Source organism: Hipposideros armiger, unplaced genomic scaffold (genome assembly GCF_001890085.2).
Source record: "Hipposideros armiger isolate ML-2016 unplaced genomic scaffold, ASM189008v1 scaffold_81, whole genome shotgun sequence".
Lineage (NCBI taxonomy): Eukaryota > Metazoa > Chordata > Mammalia > Chiroptera > Hipposideridae > Hipposideros > Hipposideros armiger.
Genome location: NW_017731431.1, coordinates 3,731,664 through 3,752,318, shown reverse-complemented (window position 1 = coordinate 3,752,318; position 20,655 = coordinate 3,731,664).

Here is a 20,655-nt window from a genome sequence, read left to right as displayed (position 1 = left end):
CTGAACATTTGCTACATTGCAAAACTGTTCATTTTGGCAACCATTTTGCATTTTTAAAGCCACAAGCACCCTGCTTAACAGAACTCCAAACAGAGGAGCAGCAAAATTGGAGCAAGGTGCTAAATGAAGGAGGGCTGAGGGGTTAAAATCATTGCTGGGTGATTTTACCACTACTGCCCTATATTCATCCTCTTGGCAAATGAATGAGGAGAGCCCCATGTGGGATTACAAACTTGCTGGGAATGGATGAGAAACCTTCTGCTCCGCTGGAGTTTGTAAGTAGTTTCCAAGAACTGATTGCTGCACAAGTGAAATTGACTGGATTGTTTTATTTTCCTTCTGGCAAGAAATGTTTTCATCCCCGCATAACCTTCTCCCTCATCTTGTTGGTTGGCTTGATAACAAAACCTTCTGCAAGACTGCAAGACAAGTCATCTCTCCCGTGATTACCCTGCATCAGCCCTTGCCCCTTCTTGGATTAGGTGGCATTAGCCTCCTTAACAATTTGCAGAGTACCTCAGAGCTGCAGTACACTCTCTCTGTCCACCACGCGTTCACTAGGTTGTGCATTTCTAAAAAGCACAACCTATGTTCTTCCAACTTTGTACGCTACTGTTCCAGGTTGCTTTACTTATACCCCACTGCTTCTCATCTGAATGTATTAGTAAATGGAAACAGTCCCGGTGTGAAAGTTCATAGGTAGATTTATAAGTCAGGATGAGGCTATCACAGACCATCGTTATCTAGGGTTCTCTAATATTATCAGAGTTGTTTCTTCAGACTGACCTACTTATTGTTTAGCCAGCAACCCACTGCAGAGTTGGGAATGAGTTGCCACCCACCCAGGCTGTCTTGTTAAGCATCGTATTTAAAAAACAGAGACAATTTGCATTAATGTGTCTTCTAAAACACTTGTATTCTAGAAAAAATAATTGTCTGGATCTTGCAAGGAAAGAGTAAAATAAAGGCCCATGCCCCTTATTCATTGTTAATTGACAAGCACTTATTTTACTTCCCTTTTTAAAATAAAAAGTATGCATCAAGAATAACACAAACTATAGCTTTTTCAATATCATCAAAAGAAAAGGAAAAGGAAGTGGCTGAAATCCATCGTTCTTACTTGGAGTCTTGGGTGGCCTCCATCTTTTTCTCCCTTCTTTGGGTCAATCAGAGTTGCCATTTCCTTTTCTTTCTAAATTCTACCTTTACATTTTTTGTTTTCCGGGGGATGGACAGACATATGTGATAATCAGAGTGTTCTTTCTGAAAGGTATATTACAATTGTATGTAAATCATATAAATTTTACTGGTTGGAAATACTATATAAAATTATATGGCAATTTGATATTCAAATGAACGTAGATGCGTTTAGGCACAGAAAGCATTGATTTATCAATACGAGAAGTATTATGCACACGTAAGACTTCCTAAGTTTAATTCTGACTTCCACTTAAAATGTATTTTCTCTTGGGCAACTTATTTAACCTTTCATCTATATAATTGGATAATAAAATACATCTTTCAGGTTGTTGTTATAATTAAATGTGTCAATATACATAAAGCTCTTATAACAGTGCATGGCATATGGTAAATGTTTCATAAATATTAGCCATTATGTAATAATAACTATCATTATACAGTATAGAGTATGCTTGCACTAATAATAAATAATTTAAATAAAAGGGAAAAGAGATATCAAAATGAAACATTTGAGTGTTATAAATAACAATGGATCTGCCTGTAGTTAACGAATAGGTTTTGCAGCTTCTTGAATAATATTAAACAAAAAAGTTTTTTGTTTTTTTTGTTTTTCTAAATCCAAGAATTCTAAACAGTGACTGTCAGGGAGAACAGAATTCCTGTATTGTTTTTTGTTATTCTTCTGTCATGTAGCCAGGTATATTTAATAGCTACTCAGGTATTAAGTGTAATAATATTGTATTAAACAACTATTATTTAAGTGGACTATATGAAAGTATTATCCAATGATATTTTGTGTCTGTTGGTAAAATATTTTGTATAATAATTAATGAAAGTTCTATACATTGGTAAATCTTAGAATTAAACTTTGTAACAATAATAATAGGCTAGCATAATCAATATTACATCTCTTAAAAAAACAAGAAACCTTGAATAATAGATTATCTTAATGTTTTGTGACCTTAAAAATAATTTTGGCAGTACTGCTGGGTTGGTATTTTTGGCTACCATGTTTTCTCCTTTTTTTTTTTTGCCTGAAATGTTTTTCTTTAAAATTTTCAGATATAATGATGTGCTTTCCAAATAGAGATGTGAGGATCTTCTATCAGAAGGATCCAGTGTGATCATATTGGGGGTGAGTTGCTGGTTATAAGAAATAGATGCCTCATTTTAACTGCATTGTTTATGAAATATAGTAATATCAAAATACTCTAATAAAACCTACAGATAAACCTTATACAAAGACGAATAATATAGTTAGAAATGATAAGTTGGTTTAGAACACAAAGATATATAATGAACATCCAAAAAGCATCAATCACTTCCTGGTATAAAATAACAGCATTAAGCAAAGATAGCCTTTCATATTTCATTTTAAAAATAGACACTGCAGTTAAAATTACCTGAGATTATAAACAAATTTAAATATAGGTTTCTAAAATGCTGATCTGAGTAGGTTTTTCTAGAAAGTGCACGCCATACTGGTTTTCACCATCTCACAAAAGTTTTACGTTAAGAGCATTTGAAATCAAATAAACAGTAATTATTATTGACCTTTTTATAATGGTCAGAACCTATAGGTAATAAGCCATGTTTAAATCTTTATAGGAACTGAAGTAACTAAGAAGAATCATCTTAATTAGGATATTTTCATTGTGTAGTTACATATGTTGATTTTTTCAAGCATTTATTTTACCAAAGGAAGGGAGAAAATGGAGAGCTATGTGCAAACAGACAGAAGTAATAGAGCAACGTATTTCCATAAATAATAATCTTTCAGATACATTTGCTCCCAATGGGAGTTCATACAGATGTATGAAAAGGTGCAATCGGATTGGGCCAGTTTAAAGGGGAGTGAGTAGTATCACAGCAAGTGGGTCTAGAGCATTATTGTTGATGATAAGTTACTGTCGTTTCTGACTGAGAACATCGTTATGTAATATATACTCAAATTGTTGAGCTTTTTATTTAATTTACATCAGTTTCAAACTTAGGGGTTGTTCTGCTTACATTTGGTCATGCTTTTTAAAACTCTTGCTGTTTTCCTGGGAACCGCGTCCTCCCTGCTTTTGCGCCCTCCCTCCCCTGCCTCCCTTTTTCCTTGAAGTGTTTCTTTTGTTTGTCTCCATTACACCAGCGCGCGGGACACCGTGTTTCTGCACAGTGGGAGTTGGCAATCTCCAAAGAGGCTTTCCAGCATTGCTTTTTAGACTGAAATCATTACAATCTTCAATAGCTACTTGGATTAAAAAAGAAGAAGAAAAACTAGCGCATTATTATTCTCAGAACCATCTCAATGTATAAAGAGGCTATTTGCTTGGTCCTCCCACATCTTCCCTTTTTCTCCCTGCTCGGGCAACCCCTGCCCATCCTGTTTCTTGTCTCTCTGGATGTGTTTCCTTCATACCCAAATTTAGTTTGCGTGGTCCTGATTTACTAATTCTATTCAAATTGCGTATATGAATGCATTTTTTTTCTGTTGGTTCTGAATATTTTTGCACTGCTTATGCAAAGGATTGTAGTCAGATATATCTTGCATTCACTGATATTGAAATCACTACCTTTGAGAATGTGAACTATACCAGCAATGACCCAAGATAATGTTTCAAAACCCGGAGTTACTAATATGAGTTAATGGGAAAGTTGCTTCAATAATAACCTCGTAACTATTTTTTTTAAGTAGGTGGAAATTCTTGTTTTTAGTTATTCATGTATCAAACACTGCTACCCTCTGTTTTCTCTAGGTCCTGAGTGTCTGCTTTTCACCAGTAGTAACATTTGTTTATGCACATGTCCACGAGTGACCCTTAGTACACAGTGGAAACTCAGGGCATGAGGGGCTGCTTCAAGTGCCTTCACCCTGTGGAAGGGATTAGTGTATTCGAACAAATAATATTTCCAACTGGGGTTTGTGTAGTGTAGTTGTAGGATTTATTTGTTCTCTTTGGTGAGCATAACCATAAATAATGAAAGGGAATGGCAGGAATAAAGGGGAGAGGGATTTATGCATTTTATCAAAGCAGCGCAACCAATTTATATCCTGCACCCCATCCAGGTGAATGTATATTCAAATCAAATCAAAATAATATAATGTTTTTCATTGTTAGGTAAATGGGAAGATGTACTAAAAAAAAGAAAATATAACCAACGTAGTAATTTGTTATTGATGTTGCTTATTCTGATGTCTTTTAAAATAAGCAGTCAGCTAAATGGAAGAAGGTATATGTGTCCAAAGCTACAGTGTTCCCGGGTTATGTCACAGAGTTCCCCAGATGATGTCAGTAATGCTACTGCATCTTTCCATCTCTAGTCAGCAGGCCTCAAATATAGTAACCAGTAGCAAGTGGGTGAATTTTTATTTTTTGCTCATATCATTTCTTATCCCTAGTATACTTTGATCTTTGTACAAGATTAGAAATAATTGGTGAAATTGATGAGCGGAAAAGTCAAAGGATTTTCCTCCTTTTGTTTAATTTTATTTCTCAGAGTTTTTATCCAATGGGAACAAATGAAAGTTTACCTAAAGCCGGGTTCTTAGAATACATCTCATCAACATTTTTTTCATTTCAAAATCCTGTTTATAATTCAAGGCCCAACTTAAAGAACATTTTTCCACAAAGCTTGTTTGCAGTTATCTTGGGCATACTTTTGCCTTCTATTGAAACTTGATGGCCCAGTGTTTATACATTTCTAATGGCGCATTTTTGGCTGCTTCTTGCATCATAAATATTGGTGTAATGTCACCTCTCTCTTATAGTTTCTAAATTCCTTAAGGACTAACATTATGTGTTTATTTTCATTCCAAGCTCTTCCAAACTCCTTAGTGATAGTTGTTGGACATATGACCTAAAACTAGAAAATGAATATGGTTTAGCATCTCTTCTGTGTGAACTTAACTTCCTCGTCTATATATCTATTAGAAAAAAAAACCCAAAACTAAAAAACAGCAGTTACTGTTTATCATAAAAGACTGATATAGAATAAATCAGCATTAATTACTGTTTTCAGATCTGGAAAGACATGTATTTACCTTAATATGGAATATTACAGGTGAAATTCTATTATTTATAAAAACAGTCATGAAAAAAATTTAGTCATCGCTTGCCTTTCTCATGCTCTGCCAATAGGACTATAATGTGAGACAGAGTGAATAGTTCAACTTTAGTATCATATTTGCAAATTATAGCTCTTCCAAATGCACCAATTGTGCAAAAGGTTATGAATGATGTCATTTGCACCCATGTAGGGAAAGGCTCTTGTCTGACTTTTCAGATCTATTTACAGAGATCCAAAATGTTCTGTCTATTTGTTTATCTAAAATATGTTCCTTCATGAATGGCAGAAAGGAATTGCTACTGTAATCCCAGGTATCAATTTGCTTCCTGTAGGATATTGCCTTATGATCCCTGCTTTGTCTCCTTTTATTTTTTTTCTAATCCCAAACCCTAGAGGCATCACTTCAGGCTAAGTCAGTGATTTAGAGGCTCTCATGATTTTATTTATAAATGTGTATGCCATAAAAAGTTACATAGCCCAGCATATAATGAAAACTGGTCTCAAACATTTTGCTTTGAAAATTACCAACATGTCCTAGTAAATATAGCTTCTGTCCAGCCTCTTTTTTCTTTGGTACTAGAATAAACTACCTGCTTGCATATGTCTGCACTAGGTTCAGATCTATGTTAGCATGTGGGAACCTGATTTTTGTGGGTCATACAACAGATTTATCATATTAGCTAAAGGGCTGCCAACTTTCTCAGTCATTTTTTTTTTGTTTCTTCCTGTGCAAATTCCAGGCCAAATGTAAGACCTAAAAGGGTTGCCTTTGGGCTGAACATGTAATAATATATGCTGTAATTTTGTTCTTGGTTCATTATGGAGGACCCAGTATTAGATTGTGAAGAAGAATGCAATGAACTAATTTACCAGGTGCTTTACAAATAGCATCTTGTTTCCATACCAAAGCATCTCCATGCAGCTAATAAGAGTTGGATCAAAAATTGAATTCTGATTTGCCTGACTTCTCTGTCTTGTTGGAAGGGTTATTCCTAAAGACACTTTTGGCCAATTGCTTCCAGGAAATGTAGAAAGGACTTTGACTATTTTGGTTCAAGTCTACTCTGCAGATATCACTTCATTTGCAAATGAACAAATCGAGACTACCAAGTAACAAAACCAGGGCTTAACAGAGGGAGGGAAAGAAGTAAGGAAGGCAGAAGAAGAAGAAAAAAGAGAGGTTGGAAGATAGAAAGTAGCAAAGAAAAGAAAGAAGGAAAAGGAGGAAAGGAGAATGGGGTAAGGGAAAGGAGAGAGAAAGAATTCCAACCAATTCTTTAACATGTACTTTTTGCTTAAAGATAGGTTAAATAAGACCTACTGTTTTTGATTTAAATATATTAGTTTCAATTGAAGCACTCATGCTGACATAATAAAAGTGCTTTAAAGTAATGAATCATTATTTTAAAGGTCAGCAATTAAACTCCTTCCCCTGAATAATTTTCTACCTGCCATTCTATTCTGCAGGTGGACAGCTCCACATGCAATGCACAACTTAATCAACTAAAGCTGTAGTTTCTGATGGTGCCAAGCATTTAGGTGGAAACAAACTTACTTTCAAAGGCCCAGATCTGTGTCTGAACCTTGCCACTCAGAGGTATTTAGATGTGTCTGGCATTAGAAGTTAGTTTTCTTTTTTTTCAGCTTTCCTGTGTCTAGGATATGTCCCAGAGAAATAGGCTGCAGATGAAATTGTTTTTTTATCCTGTGTTGGGGGGGGGCGTTTCTTAATTTTGCATTTTATACACATACAGGCTTTTAGGGCAATATTTGTTCCATACTATTTATTTGTAGTCCAGGAGCTCATTCTCCTATACTGATAAGCAGGATCCAGAGCTGAGCCCGGCAGAGCATTGTGCCCAGAAATCTAGAAGAGCCTAGGCCAAGCCAGAACGTACCTGTGGGCCTCTGAGCGGAGCCCAGCTGGTGCAGATGCAGAAGAAAGGGTTCTCCAAGGAGAACCTGAACCAAACAGCCAGGTTCGGGATGAAGTTAGGTGCAGTCTGGTTTTTGTGGGACCCAAAGCTTATGCAAATATGAGGAGCCCTTTTTGATAAAGAAAATTCTGATTTTTTCAATGTATATTTACATACATACCATATATATATATAAATATATATATGTATATATATATATATATATATATATATATATGGAGAGAGAGGGAGAGAGAGAGAGAGAGGCATATTGTGAGTTTCCCACTCAGGGCCGTGGAAGGAGCCTGTGCCAATGTGGGACCTTGATGTTTATGCTTCTTATAAAGTTGCCTCTGAAGTACAGGACAGTTTCTAGAGATTAGACATAGGACCATCTAGCTAAAAGCCAAAAGATTTGAGGCCAGGAGCCAGAAGAAGAAGACACAAAGCAGAGACAAGGAGGCAGATACTGGAAAGATAAGCTGTCCAATTAGAGAAGGCAATAACAATGACTGTTTATAGTTTACCCATTGTCTTCTGATGGGTGGGGTGAGATTGTAGATATTTAAGGTGCCTTTCTGGACTGGACAACATGTATGGATATAGTCATTAAAATAAATATTTTAAGGGCGGCTGGTTAGCTCAGTTGGTTAGAGCACAATGCTCATAGCACCAGAGTTGCTGGTTTGATCCCCACATAGGCCGCTGAGTTGCACCCTCTGCAACTAGACTGAAACAACTACTTGACTTGGAGCTGATGGGTCCTGGAAAAACACACTGTCCCCCAATAAAATTTTTTTAAAAAGCAAATTTAAAAAAATATGTTTTTTAGGGTTACCAACATAGGAAAATTATGATTTGAATTAGTATTCCATGACCGATCTTGGTCACTCATAGTATATTCAAAGTCTGATAAAAGCAAAGAAATAAAGTTTTTGTTACTGTCCCACAGGAGCTTAAAATATGTAGCAACATTGAGGGGGAAAAAATTACTGGTAGTTTTCTATGAGCTTGTACCTTACCTAATATTAACCTGCTGGGCATATTGGACTTGTAAGGAATCTGGATGCAATAGTAAGCTCTGGTTGAAAAAATTTACACCGATCAATAACTTGCATTACTGTAAAAATCCTTCTGGGCTTAAAATTTTATTTTCTTGTATTATGATAGAAACCCTGAAGAGTGAGAATGAGGGCTAATAAAAAAAATAGTAGAAAACAGCATATGTGTCCCAATACATGATGGTCTATGTCAAGGACATGTGGGCTCTAAGTAGAAAGCTATGTAGTAGTGGAATTTTTTTGTAAGGGGAGGTAAGTCTCCACAGTGCTGTTTCAGGGTGCTTTTCATAAAGAATTTTCCAGTAACCAAGTTAGTTCAACAACATATCTTAAAATAGAAAAATAATTCTTTGCATGGTTTGTATATATATGTGTGTGAGCACCCATATGTACAGTTCTATTATTTCTTTCTCTTTTAATGTTCTACTTGAAACACTTGGAAATTAATCATCTGATTTTTCTCTTGGAATATAACCAATTCATTATGTGTTCTTTTTATGTCAATTGTTGGTGTTGTATATGTATTTACTAAAATTATTTTTTATCCTAAATGTAGATATCACTGGATAAATATAAAATGTAAGGAAACTACATAGAACTATACTGTGGCTGTATGTTTCTTTTTGGAATTGTTGGATATTTAAAATATATAAACATATGATTAATGTTATAAATTTACAATACTGTTTTTTAAAGAATTTAACTAATTTGCTTCCTTTTTACTTTTTCTCCTTCTCAGGAGAAGGAAATTGGTAGGAGTTGACCAGGGTCTTAAATAGGAGAGGATTCAGAAGTGAAATGAAGTTATAGGGCAAGAAATGGTTCTTGTGAAGAGGAGAAAGGAAGGAGGGAATGTGAGTCCAGAATCAGGTGTGAACAGAGAACCCACAGATTCAAGGGTTCACTTCATGGAGAGATTCCACTGGGAGACAGGGCTCTTCAGATAATCTCTCTTTCCTCCTGATATTGACTGAGAGATCTTTCGTCTTGTTTTAATTCCTTAGTCAACGTGAAGCAATGATTGCAGTCAGAGCAATCACTCTAAAATACAAATGCAAAACCTAATTGTTTCATTTTCTCCTTTAAACTCTTCATTGGCTCCCTTTGATTTATGTTACATTTTGAGATTCTTGAGTGGTCTGACCTGAACACTTCCTTGTATAAACTCCATTCCTCAGGTTCCACGGGTATACCTCATACCTTCCACACAATCATACTAAACTGGTTGTAGTTTCCTGCCTATTCTTCATGCTTGTCCTGGTGCGGTTCTCCACCTGGATGCTTTTTTACTTTTTTTCTGGCCAAATAAAACTCATCATGTAAGACTCACCTAGAACATTACCTACTCAGGAAGCCTTTTGTGAAACTTCTAGTCTGAGTGCTTTACCTAAATCACTGTATTCCCACATTACATGAAATGATTTAAAAATTAGATTAGATTGTACATTTGTTTTTTCCACAGGCCTATCAGCTCCTTGAGGTCAGAGACTGTATGCTTTTTACCAGTTCTATTGTTTGTGGACTAATAACCTTAGTGGAGAAGATGGGTGGCAATAAATCATGGAGTAAGTTAACTTCCTGAAAAGACTTACACACAAAAATTCAGGAACATTATCAATATCTCAATTGGAATAATCAATTCTATAAAATGTTTTTATTTATATTCAAAAAGATGCTTTATTTGATTGTTTGAGTACTTCTGAGCCAAGCAAGTCCTCTTACATATGAAATGAGACTACTGAGACTGAAGGTGAAGCTGCCTAGCTTCACATTTGTTTCTAATAAATGTTAGTTGGATGGATGGATGGATGAAAAAACAAACAAACAACCAAACAAACTTTAAAAAAAATTTCGAACATGCCTAAATTAGTATTGTATATAAGATTCTGAGCATAATTTTTTCAATAATAGATCCCCCAATCCTCAGGAATGAAATACATACTTGTTTGTGAAAATTGATGATATCTTGCTGGAAAAAAAGACCTATTTAACACAAAATAACTCAGTAAGACTTCTTACGTTTTTGGGAAGTGATTTGAAGTATAAGAAACAGGCTGGTTTAGGAAAAAGAGGGTAAAACTTGGTGTATTTATCACAGTCCATAATGGCTGTACTAAGCCATCAGTTCAGGTTTCTGGGAACTCCTCCACTGCTGCTATTTTATCAAGTAAGTTTGAATCTAATTTGTATCAGATTCTGTTTTTAAATCTACCTAAGTAATTAGAAAGCAATTTTATCACTTTAGACACTGATAGTAAAGCAGGGCAAAATATCTAATTTCTCAAAGAGACCAGGAGGCTGGCAAGAACCAAACAACATATTCCCCATAATACGATCTGAAAGGGAGGCTGATACCTACAAAACATCCATTTGCAATGAGTCAGAAGACACATGACTATAGACTGAATGAAAGTTTTATTATATTAGATAGTAACATTTTAATTAATTTTTTATTATCTCATCTGAGAGTTTAAACAAAATCTGACTATTGTTTGAACCCAGAATATAAGAATGAGTAATTTTTAAAATTCTAACTTAAATTTTTCAGAATAAGAGTCAGGAGAAGAAGCTGAGGACTTTGGGAGATAGTACTCTGCTTTAACTGGATTATGGAATAAACTAAAGTCTCTTCAGTGAGCGTCAACACAGTCTATTAAATGTAGGCTAATTCTCTGGCACTCAATGTGAACATGGTGTCTGATTCATGAATTCTAGTGAGGATGTCACCAGAAAATTAAATGTTCATTGTGTTCACCACTTTATCTGTTCTTTAATGGCAGTCCATGGTTGTTTATGTCACCTCTGCATTTCTGGAAGATACAGGGATAGAGATCTCATGATGTTTCCTATGTGTAGTAAGTCCTTTACATTAACTGAATAAGGCTTTTAAATTTATTGAATTTCCTTAATGGTTGAATGTTTACTAGAGCATCCTTTTGGTTTTCAGTTTTCATAAAAGTATTTATATCTTGTTCTTTTAGAAATTACAGTAATTAAGAACATTCTGATGTCAGCATTATTGTAGAGATAAACCTTTGTTGTACTCTACCATAGATACAAATGGAAAATTGAATTCAATTTTCAGAGGTTTATCTTCAATAAATTCATAATATTTTTTTTTCTTGATTTCTTATTTTTTCTTATATGGTGACTGTGCCTTAAAATTCCATTTCATTGATGTCTGTGCTTGGTTAAGTTTTGATTGATTACTTAATTAACTGATTTATTGGTAGTGTGATTAAGAAAGAAAGCTTAGGGATTAAACCAGTCTGATTTTAAATTCAAGTCCAGCAGTTTACTAGCTGAGCAACCTTTAAACCCTCAGTAAGCCTCAATTTTCATCTATAAAATGAAGATACTAATAGTACCTATCTTATTTGGCTATTGTGATGATAAAATAAGAAAAAATAAATAAAACCTTTTGAACTCTGTCTGACATACTAAGCTTAATGTCAAATATTATAGTTTTCATGTATCTAGATGAGTAGATTTATGGATTACATTACCCATTTAAACTAAGCAAGCCCTTATAAAAGGAATGTGTGAATTGGAAAGATGTTTGTGAAGAAAACAAAATCTAATATAATACTAATAAGAAAGCAAGACCATTGTATAAAAAAAGGGATAGGCAGAGTTGACATTTCATTCTTTTTTACCCATAATACAATGTAAAAATAATGATGACCTATCAAGTCTGACAAGAAGTTGGCTAAAGAAATTTGGCATTATTAAGAAATCGATTTGATGTGTGGTTTATATTCACTATCATAAGATTGAACTTCACACAAAGTTTATTCTGAGCCTTGAAATCTCAGGTAATGATTGTATAATGCCATCAGAATCAACACATTTAAAAAGTAGCCCTTCAGGGTATGAAGACAAAACTCCAACTTTTTCAGCCATTTTATAATACTGTAATACTCAGTATAGTACTTTATTATTTTCTGAGCTTAATGAGTATTTAGAAGCCTCATTTGAAGTTTCCTAATAACTGTGGGAGAGCCCTTTTTTTTTTTGGATAATCTGTCTGCCATGGACAAATATCCTTTCATTTACTGATACCACTGCAAGTCCCAGAAAGCCACGTACTCTCTTTCCCAGACTCCCTTGCAACAAGAGGTGTTCATGTGTTCTTTTATATCCAATAAGGCATGAGGAAAAGTCTGTTGGGGGCATCTGGTTTTACTTTGTTTCTGACATATGCATGGCTGGTACTCTTCCTTCATTCTGCCTCTTATTTTTGAATATGGATTTATTATTTTTAATAGTGGCTGAAGTCTTATTGCTGAGAGTCAAAAAGCACAGGTATGAAAAAGTGACAGTATGATGACCACAGTGCAGAAAGATGCAACACTTCTGGCCCTGCAGACATTGCTGAGCAGCTCCACTAGGCACGCACCATCTCCGTCCAGGCTTCTCCACATGATTCACCTGACTCTGCTACACACGCCAATGTGTGTCAGGTGTTCCTTTTAATTTCTAGGGTTTTTGTAATATGTACTCAATCACTTTAACCATTCCTTTTATTATTTATGCCATACTCCAGTTCCCAAAATATTAGCAATAACTTATAATTCTAATACAGGAAAAAATAAGAATAAAGCACACAAAATTAGCTATCTAAAACTTAGTATCAACAATGATAAGCTCTAATAATTTCTTGGGAAGCATAGATTATTATTATTATTTTTTTTGCACTGACTTGTAACTAACATTTCTTATGTGGATCCTGATATGGGGAACACTGAGTGATGCACAAGATAATGTCTTCTGCAACCTTGCTACATGAACAACAATTAGGGATTTTATAGAGCTGCTTTTTTGTATGCATCCTTCTATGGTGTGAGTTAGGAGCATCCATAAGTAACTCAATGACATCAATTATGTGTGAGGCCAATAGAAGCCATATATGATTCTCTCTAGTGGGACATGATGATTCAAAGCAGAATTTTTAATTTATAGGGGAGGGAGTGGCTTTACATTTTCCCCCAAGCATCATAGTTCCCTCAGTTTGGATTCTCATGTACATATGAGGTCTGGAAGATCAACATTCTACTCCTTGATGGAGGCCCGGGGAGGAAAAATTTTGTATTTCTGGGCAGATCTATATGTCTAGGAAACAGTAAAACTGGTCATGTGTTCAGTACCATATAAGGAATACTTGAGGTATATAATGAAGACTCATCGTGGGGTGGAAAACCATCGCACTTTGCCTGGAGGTGGCCTCATGGACACGTCTTTTCTTATGAGGCAGTATTGGGTCTCTTGTAACACAAAAAACAGTGATAAATTAACCTTTAACGTTCTTCTGCCCCACAGAAAATAGTCAAGATGATTTTGGCTGGGAAATGTTTAAAGCAGGCATTACCACTTACCCATTATAGCTACAGTAACACACACACACACACTCACAATCCTTAGTTATATTCCCATGTTCTCTCTGGTTATGACCAACATGGCTTCCGCTGAATCCCCTAGGATGAATTCTCTGCAGAATAAGCTACTATAAAATTTAGATAATCCTGATCAGATATAATGATTTCGATATTAAAATATTTCATGTGAAGCCATACTTTCTGACAGTGGCTTATTGGGTAACCTCCAGTTTCTGAGAATTAAGTTTTACAGTTAATGTATAGAAATTTTATTTTCATCTTTTCTTGAGGGAATGGAGGGAACTTTTTTCTTTATGAGGTACATAATAAAGAGCACCTTCAGGTGCTTTTCTGAATATGTACCTGACTGAGAGGAATAAAATTATTACACTCATTTATAGGCACTACCTTACGGATGAGGGTGGGCAGATAAGGTAAGCCACTTTTTTTTTTTTTTTTTTTTTTTTTTTTTTTTTTTTTTTTTTTTNTTTGCTTTGAATTTCCTCCAGTTTCCAGGCCCTGCTAGAGAAAGCAAAGGGAGAGGGAATAAGCCACTTTTTTTTTTTTTTTTTAAGTTTTTTTTTTTTTGTGAAATACATATTTTTTAGAATTAGTTTCAGCTGTACAACACAGTGCAGCTCGGGCTGGGACTCGAACCGCTGTTGCTCAGAGCTCAAACTCTTGAGCGAGCTCTTAACCAACTGAGCCACTCGGCCGGCCCAAGCCACTTTTTTTATAGATTGTGCCTGAGTGTATATTCTTGTCTGGGGGTACCTCTCTTTACATCAGAATTTAAAATTAATAAAAACCTAAAATATTAATAGGATATACATTTGGTGGACAAGCTGAGAAAAAATATTTAAAATAATTATTCTCACTACATTAAGCACCCCCCACCCATATCCCTGGCCTTTTTTATTATTCAGAGATGTGAAAAAAATGGTACCCTGGCACTTTCACTGGTAGATAAACTAGTTTATGTTTTAGTGGAAACATGCCCCAAATTATTTCATTTTTTTCTATTATGAGCCGTGTGTCTTATGCTCCTTCACGTATACAAGGTTTCTCCAAATAGCAAAATCCTCCTTTTCGTCCACAGTTCTGGTTTGTTTCCCAGGGCATCCCCATTAGTGTCTGTGTTTATCTTCTTTATCGAAACTTAGTCTATGAAATTATTTTTGATAATTTCCTTTTAGCTTGGCCTTACAAAGTCTATTATTCTGAAGCTAGGGTAGCATGCTGCATTCTACCTCTGCCTGTGCTGCAGAAGCACTTTGAATGATGACAGATCAGAGAATATGGGCCTGAATGCATAATTATTGTGACATGTAGTTAATGTTAGTTGATAAAAGTAGCACACACAATTAAGAGAACATGCTTGATAAAACTAGGCAGTTTATTAAGGACCCTGGTAGAACAACTGTGCAGAGTTATGAGGATTCGTAAACTTCCTTTTGACTCCTGGAATGTCACTGTCTCCGATTGTCTTCAGTCCCTGTATAAGGTTTGTCTCATGCATAATAATTTCCCGCTTTCCCCCGCCCCCTTCTAGGACAGTTTTGCCTTTTCAACTAGTTACTGTTACCAACATTTAATAAGAAGGCTTTGCTGGGCTTTCTAATCGAAAACTTGCTTTTATCTTTCTTCATGAAAGAATTGAAATGGCTTCTTTCAGGTTGCTTTAGCCTCTGGGGAGATAAGGACCCTGCGGTTAACAGGATGAGAGATTTTTGTTTAGAAATTTTTATTTAGACAATGAAAAATGACCTCTGTAAACTCAAAGCTATCTTATTTTGGGGCTTTAGGCTTCTGGCAGATAAATCAATTGGGCCCTTGGGACAGCAAAGGAAAAACCTTTGCAGTAACTATGTCAGGGCAATGCAATAGATTTGTTGTGAGTATGCAGTTGTGTTGAATGTAGAATGCACTTAAAAATAAATATCATTTTATTTTCTATTAAATATTCAGGATCTGGATTCTACTCTTCTCAGCTTTTGCAAAGAAATATTTCTTTTTGTGATGCAAACTGGAGAAAACAGATCTTTTTTTATGTATAAAATATGTGGCTATTGTTGGCATTTTGATTTTGACTTTTTAATTATTTACCTATGAATTCTCTAATGGAAACTGGTTTTAAATTTACATTCTCAAAGTTATATCCTCATATTAAAAAAAATCAGTATTATAAACTGCTCTTTTGTGGGTAAACAATTTCATCGATACCTAAATAATACAATAGTAGTTTGTCTAAAAATATGCCTTTCCAGATTGCAGTAACATTTTTCACACCTGTTCATAGGCTCAAGAAGCTTTGCAGATTCACAGCGTGAGTTTGCACTGCATGTTCACTCTCTCAGGAAAGAAGCTTGCACTTGGCTATGTGTTTTCTTACCTGTGTCTCGTAGAGTGCAGATTCAGGGTGAAAAGTTATGCAGAATAATCTGTAAATTTGACAAGGAAGCAAGCCAGGAGACAGTTGCTCGCCCCACATGCATGGATGTGCAGCTGTAACTGACAGGAATGTTGATCAACATAGTAAGAAAGCAATTTTGAAGAGCTTTATTTTTTTTTATTGTACACAAAACCTTCATGCACATTGTGCATTCTCATTAAGATTATGATGCAAACGAATAAAATGCATGGAACCAGAAATTAAAGTATATTGGAAAATAGAGGCAGGAAGTGATTTAGCAAATATCACATGAGAAGTCACAACAAAAACAATGGAAAAGACAGAAGTGAGATTAGGTAGAAGACCAGGGGATGTAAAAAAAAGCCATGCTCCCCCTTCTTTCTTTTTCACTTTAATTCTGCGTGGCAATTTTGGAGTGGAGACAAGCCTATTTGATCAGCTTCTTCTATCCTATTATTATTTTTTAAATATTCTTTTCATTTTTTTTCCTCCTAACAAAGTTGATTAGTGTTAAGCTATGGTTGGAAGTAATGGATAAACCATAAGTTAGTTATTTTGACAGGTCCCTTAATATAGAACTTCGAATAATAGAAAAATAAAAAACTGAGATATTACTTAAATATCCATAGTTTGGCTACAGTGATGCTTTATAATGACCAAGTACAGGCATTAATTCTAGGGATCCTGGGATATATAAATTATATATAATTGTATTCTGGTCTTTTTTCCCAAAAAACAAAAATGAGCATGTACCAATCTCAAAGTGTTGTTATAATGAATAAATGAGATAATACACATAAAAGCAGCAGCTAAAGATTTTTAAACACTTGTCTGTGTGGACACTATTTGCATATATTCACATATCTAAACCTCACCAGAATTTTATGGGATATACATTACATTAATAATCCCAATGATTGGGGAAACTGAGGCACAGAGCGTTTAATTAATTTATCTGCTAGTAAGTAGCAGAGTTGATAGTCCTGCCAGGAGTCTGGGCTCTCAGACTCTGTACAGTGGTCCGCTATGTCAGGTGTACACTGTGCATTCAATAGGTGTAGGGATCCTATTACTTTCCTTCATTGAAATAAAATCTATTGACCAAAATATCTGTGATCACCTCCTGTGATTTGGATGTTAAAATGTTCAGATTATGAAAGAAACCTATATATTTAAATTGAAAGACCTACTTAAGTTATTAGACCAAAATATGCCTGTTTTTATCCTTTTCTTTAAAATAATGTGTTGCATCAGAGTATTTATTTAGTTCAATAATTGTCAACATTTACATGTCTCTAATATCACACTATCTACTGTTGATCATACAGAGAAAGTTTAGTATCTCAGGGTCTTTACCCATAAGCATCTTAGAAAGCATGGAAAAAAATAAGCTTACTTAAAACCAATAGAAAATAATATAAGATATTATTCTGAATTGATGATTTAAACGCAATCACTGTTTGACTATATAATACAGATAAAAAATTCCAGGAGCCATCAGACTGAAAGGTATTATATTTGGTTGTAATTATTAATAAAGGTTTCATGGATAAATCTTTGAATTTAAGTTCATTTGTCACTTTTTGAAAATTTGCTCTCCATACACTCTAGAAAAGACATAAATGTTTAATTATATTTACGGGCTATTCATGGGATCCATGCTTATGAATCTTCATTCATTCCAATATCTGACTTCTTGTTTTCAACTTTCTGAAAAATAGTTGTGAATCCAGAGATGGGTTGCCCACATTTACAAAAGAGTTGTGACAATCACAAAGCCCTTTAGTACAAATATATGCTACTCTATGATGGTCTCCAGACTCCACCTTAGGACTGGTTATTATGCTTATTGTATTTCTAAGGTGATTGCAAATTCAAAATATCAAATGAGAAAGAAAAAAAAAGACTTTTTTAGAGGTGCATAGATGACACTACAAAGTCCTGCGGACACCACCAGTAATCCTTAGCTCTGTCTTCTACAATAGTAGATGTCCTGTAAATATGTGGTGAGTAAAGTGGCCTTAGGAAAAGAGAAATCAAGTTGCAAAAGTCAGTAGAGAAGTAGGACAGCTCAAGGCCCAATAGCAGCAGTTAGGGATGTATGGGTTCTTAAAGAACGCTGTTGTATCTCATGGATAATCCACTAGTAACACATTTTAGAATAAGAGCTTACCAAAATTGCAGGAGTTTGTTTTTGTTTGTTTTTTCCCCACTTCCTTTACTGTCTCTATACCTAGATTCTTCCTTGGTTCCTTCTCAACCTTATTTATGGAATGTTTTTCATATTCAGTTTAGTTAAACATTCTACAAACAGGTATCAGTAGTGGAGAACTTTAAATTTGCAATATTCTAAATTGCCATATAGTCATTTCTTAATTGTTCCCTCCTATTATTCCCAAGTTGGGTTTTAATTTATTTCATATCTTCTCTTGTATGGGACTATGTATACCTTAAAACTATGTACATCTTAAATCTCTGTAATATGTAGCAGATCAGATCACACACTAAATATTAATTAATAATAATTATCCTAATAGTAATGATTTACCTTTTAACTTTCTCACAGCTTTGATCACATACCCTTCCTGAAGACCCCACGAGAATAACATTGATTTTTATGACAAACATAATTTTTTGAAAGACTTTTCTTCAGTCTCCATTTTAATGTCTCCCATTATTGTTTTGTTAAACGTAGGTGATATGAAAAGAAACTCTGATTGTTATTTATCTTTTCTAAAACTAATATCTGAAAAAAGAAAAAAAATGGTGAAATTTGGCATAGGAAAAACTTTTATCTAAGAGCCAGATCATATAAATGCATGTGGTCAAGATGCATTTTTCAGAGTTTTTGGAAAGATTATGTGGAATGTTGATTTTGTAAGTAAGTAAGAAATAATGTCCTTCTTATGTATTTTTTTTATTCTATTTTAAAAAGATCTTTTATGAGACTATTTTGCTTGATCTTCAAATCATCCATCTATTGGGACCAGTTCACCTACTGGTCCGTATCCACATAACTCATGCTTTAGTGTCATAGACTGATGTGACATAGTGTAATAGAATGTGATGCATTGCCTGAATTTAAAGGAACATGGACTATTTCTGGATCTGCTGTGCAGCATGAGATCTGTATCACACTTGAAACAAAGCTAACCAAGCAGACAGAGCAGAAAGATATCTATAGCGTCCATTAATCAGGGTAGAATACATATTTCTTTCAGCATCTTACTCTATTTGCTTGGTTTATTTTAAGCCTGAAAACAGAACAAAAATAGCCTTAGTGACCATTCATGTTGCTTCTTACATGTTTGTCCTTAGAGAATTATCCCCTAGAAAAGTCAAAGCAAATACAATTTGGTTGAAAATTGTTAAATAGGTTGTATTACACTCATATATTCCTTTATTCCATGTTTTCTCACTGGGGGACCATGAAATATTCTGCAATGTATACATTTTGGTTCAATTTGAATATATGACTATTAACAATGAACTAAGCTATTATTTGCCATTTAAAGCCAATTAATTTAAAATAATTTAAAGCATGTTGTTTATAAGAACTTCAAGTATCCAATTCAGATTTGTTCTAAGGAGAATAAATGAGGTAATATAACCACATGAAAGATACATATTCACCCGCATAGAAGACCTTCATTTGGGGTAAGATTTTAGAAACTCTTGAGGCAAGATTGCCACACAAGCTTTAAAGAAGGCAACGTACATCTCTCTTCACTCTGTGAGGTATATTAAGCATCCTCAAGTTCTTTTCACATAAGTTTATCCTATCTTTCCTGTGGGATTTCAACATCTAAAATCTTTGAAGTCAAACACGGTTTTTTCCTCCATTCAAATTACTTATTGTCCCAGGTCAGAGAGGTAAGAACTACCAGGGATCAGATTGGCACATGTGTTTCCCTCATCTGACCCCCATGATGGAAGTAAGAACTAAGCACCTCTAACCTTACTGGAATTGGGCATTTATTACACAAACCTCACCCTGACCTAGAATTCCATTAATAATTTTCTCTTTTCTTGATTTTCCTTCTTTCTTTTTTTGTCATCTCTTGCCTTCAAGGCCCGCACTCTTGCCTTCCCTCACAGCCACACCACTATTTCTTTGAGGTAATTATTGCTAGGCCATCTGGTTATTGACAATGTTACTTGTCAAGGGTCTTGAAGTGATTTCAACTACCAAGTATGTATAGCTTGCTTCCAAAGCTTATTCCCATCTCTGGCCTAGTCAAATCTTCATGGCTGCACTGAGGTCACCTGTCCTTAGAAATCAGCCAAATGTGTTATGTCATATATCTATCTATCTATCTATCTATCTATCTATCTATCTATCTATATAAATACACACACACACACGTCACCCTGAAACAATCATTCATTCACCATTCCACAGTTCTTATTAACCTCATCCCTACTTTTCCAACTGGCTAGTCTGTGCAACTTAAGCAGAGGCCTGAAGGCGAAAAAAGAGGAAATGTGCTCGTGGGAGGGCATTCAGTAGTTACCAGAACTGTTCACTCAACATGATCCCCCAGAGTCATCCTATAAATAACATTTAGCAATTTTCCCTATAATGTTTCTACACTTATCTCCTCACTTTCAGTTTCACAACCGCAGTGAATGCA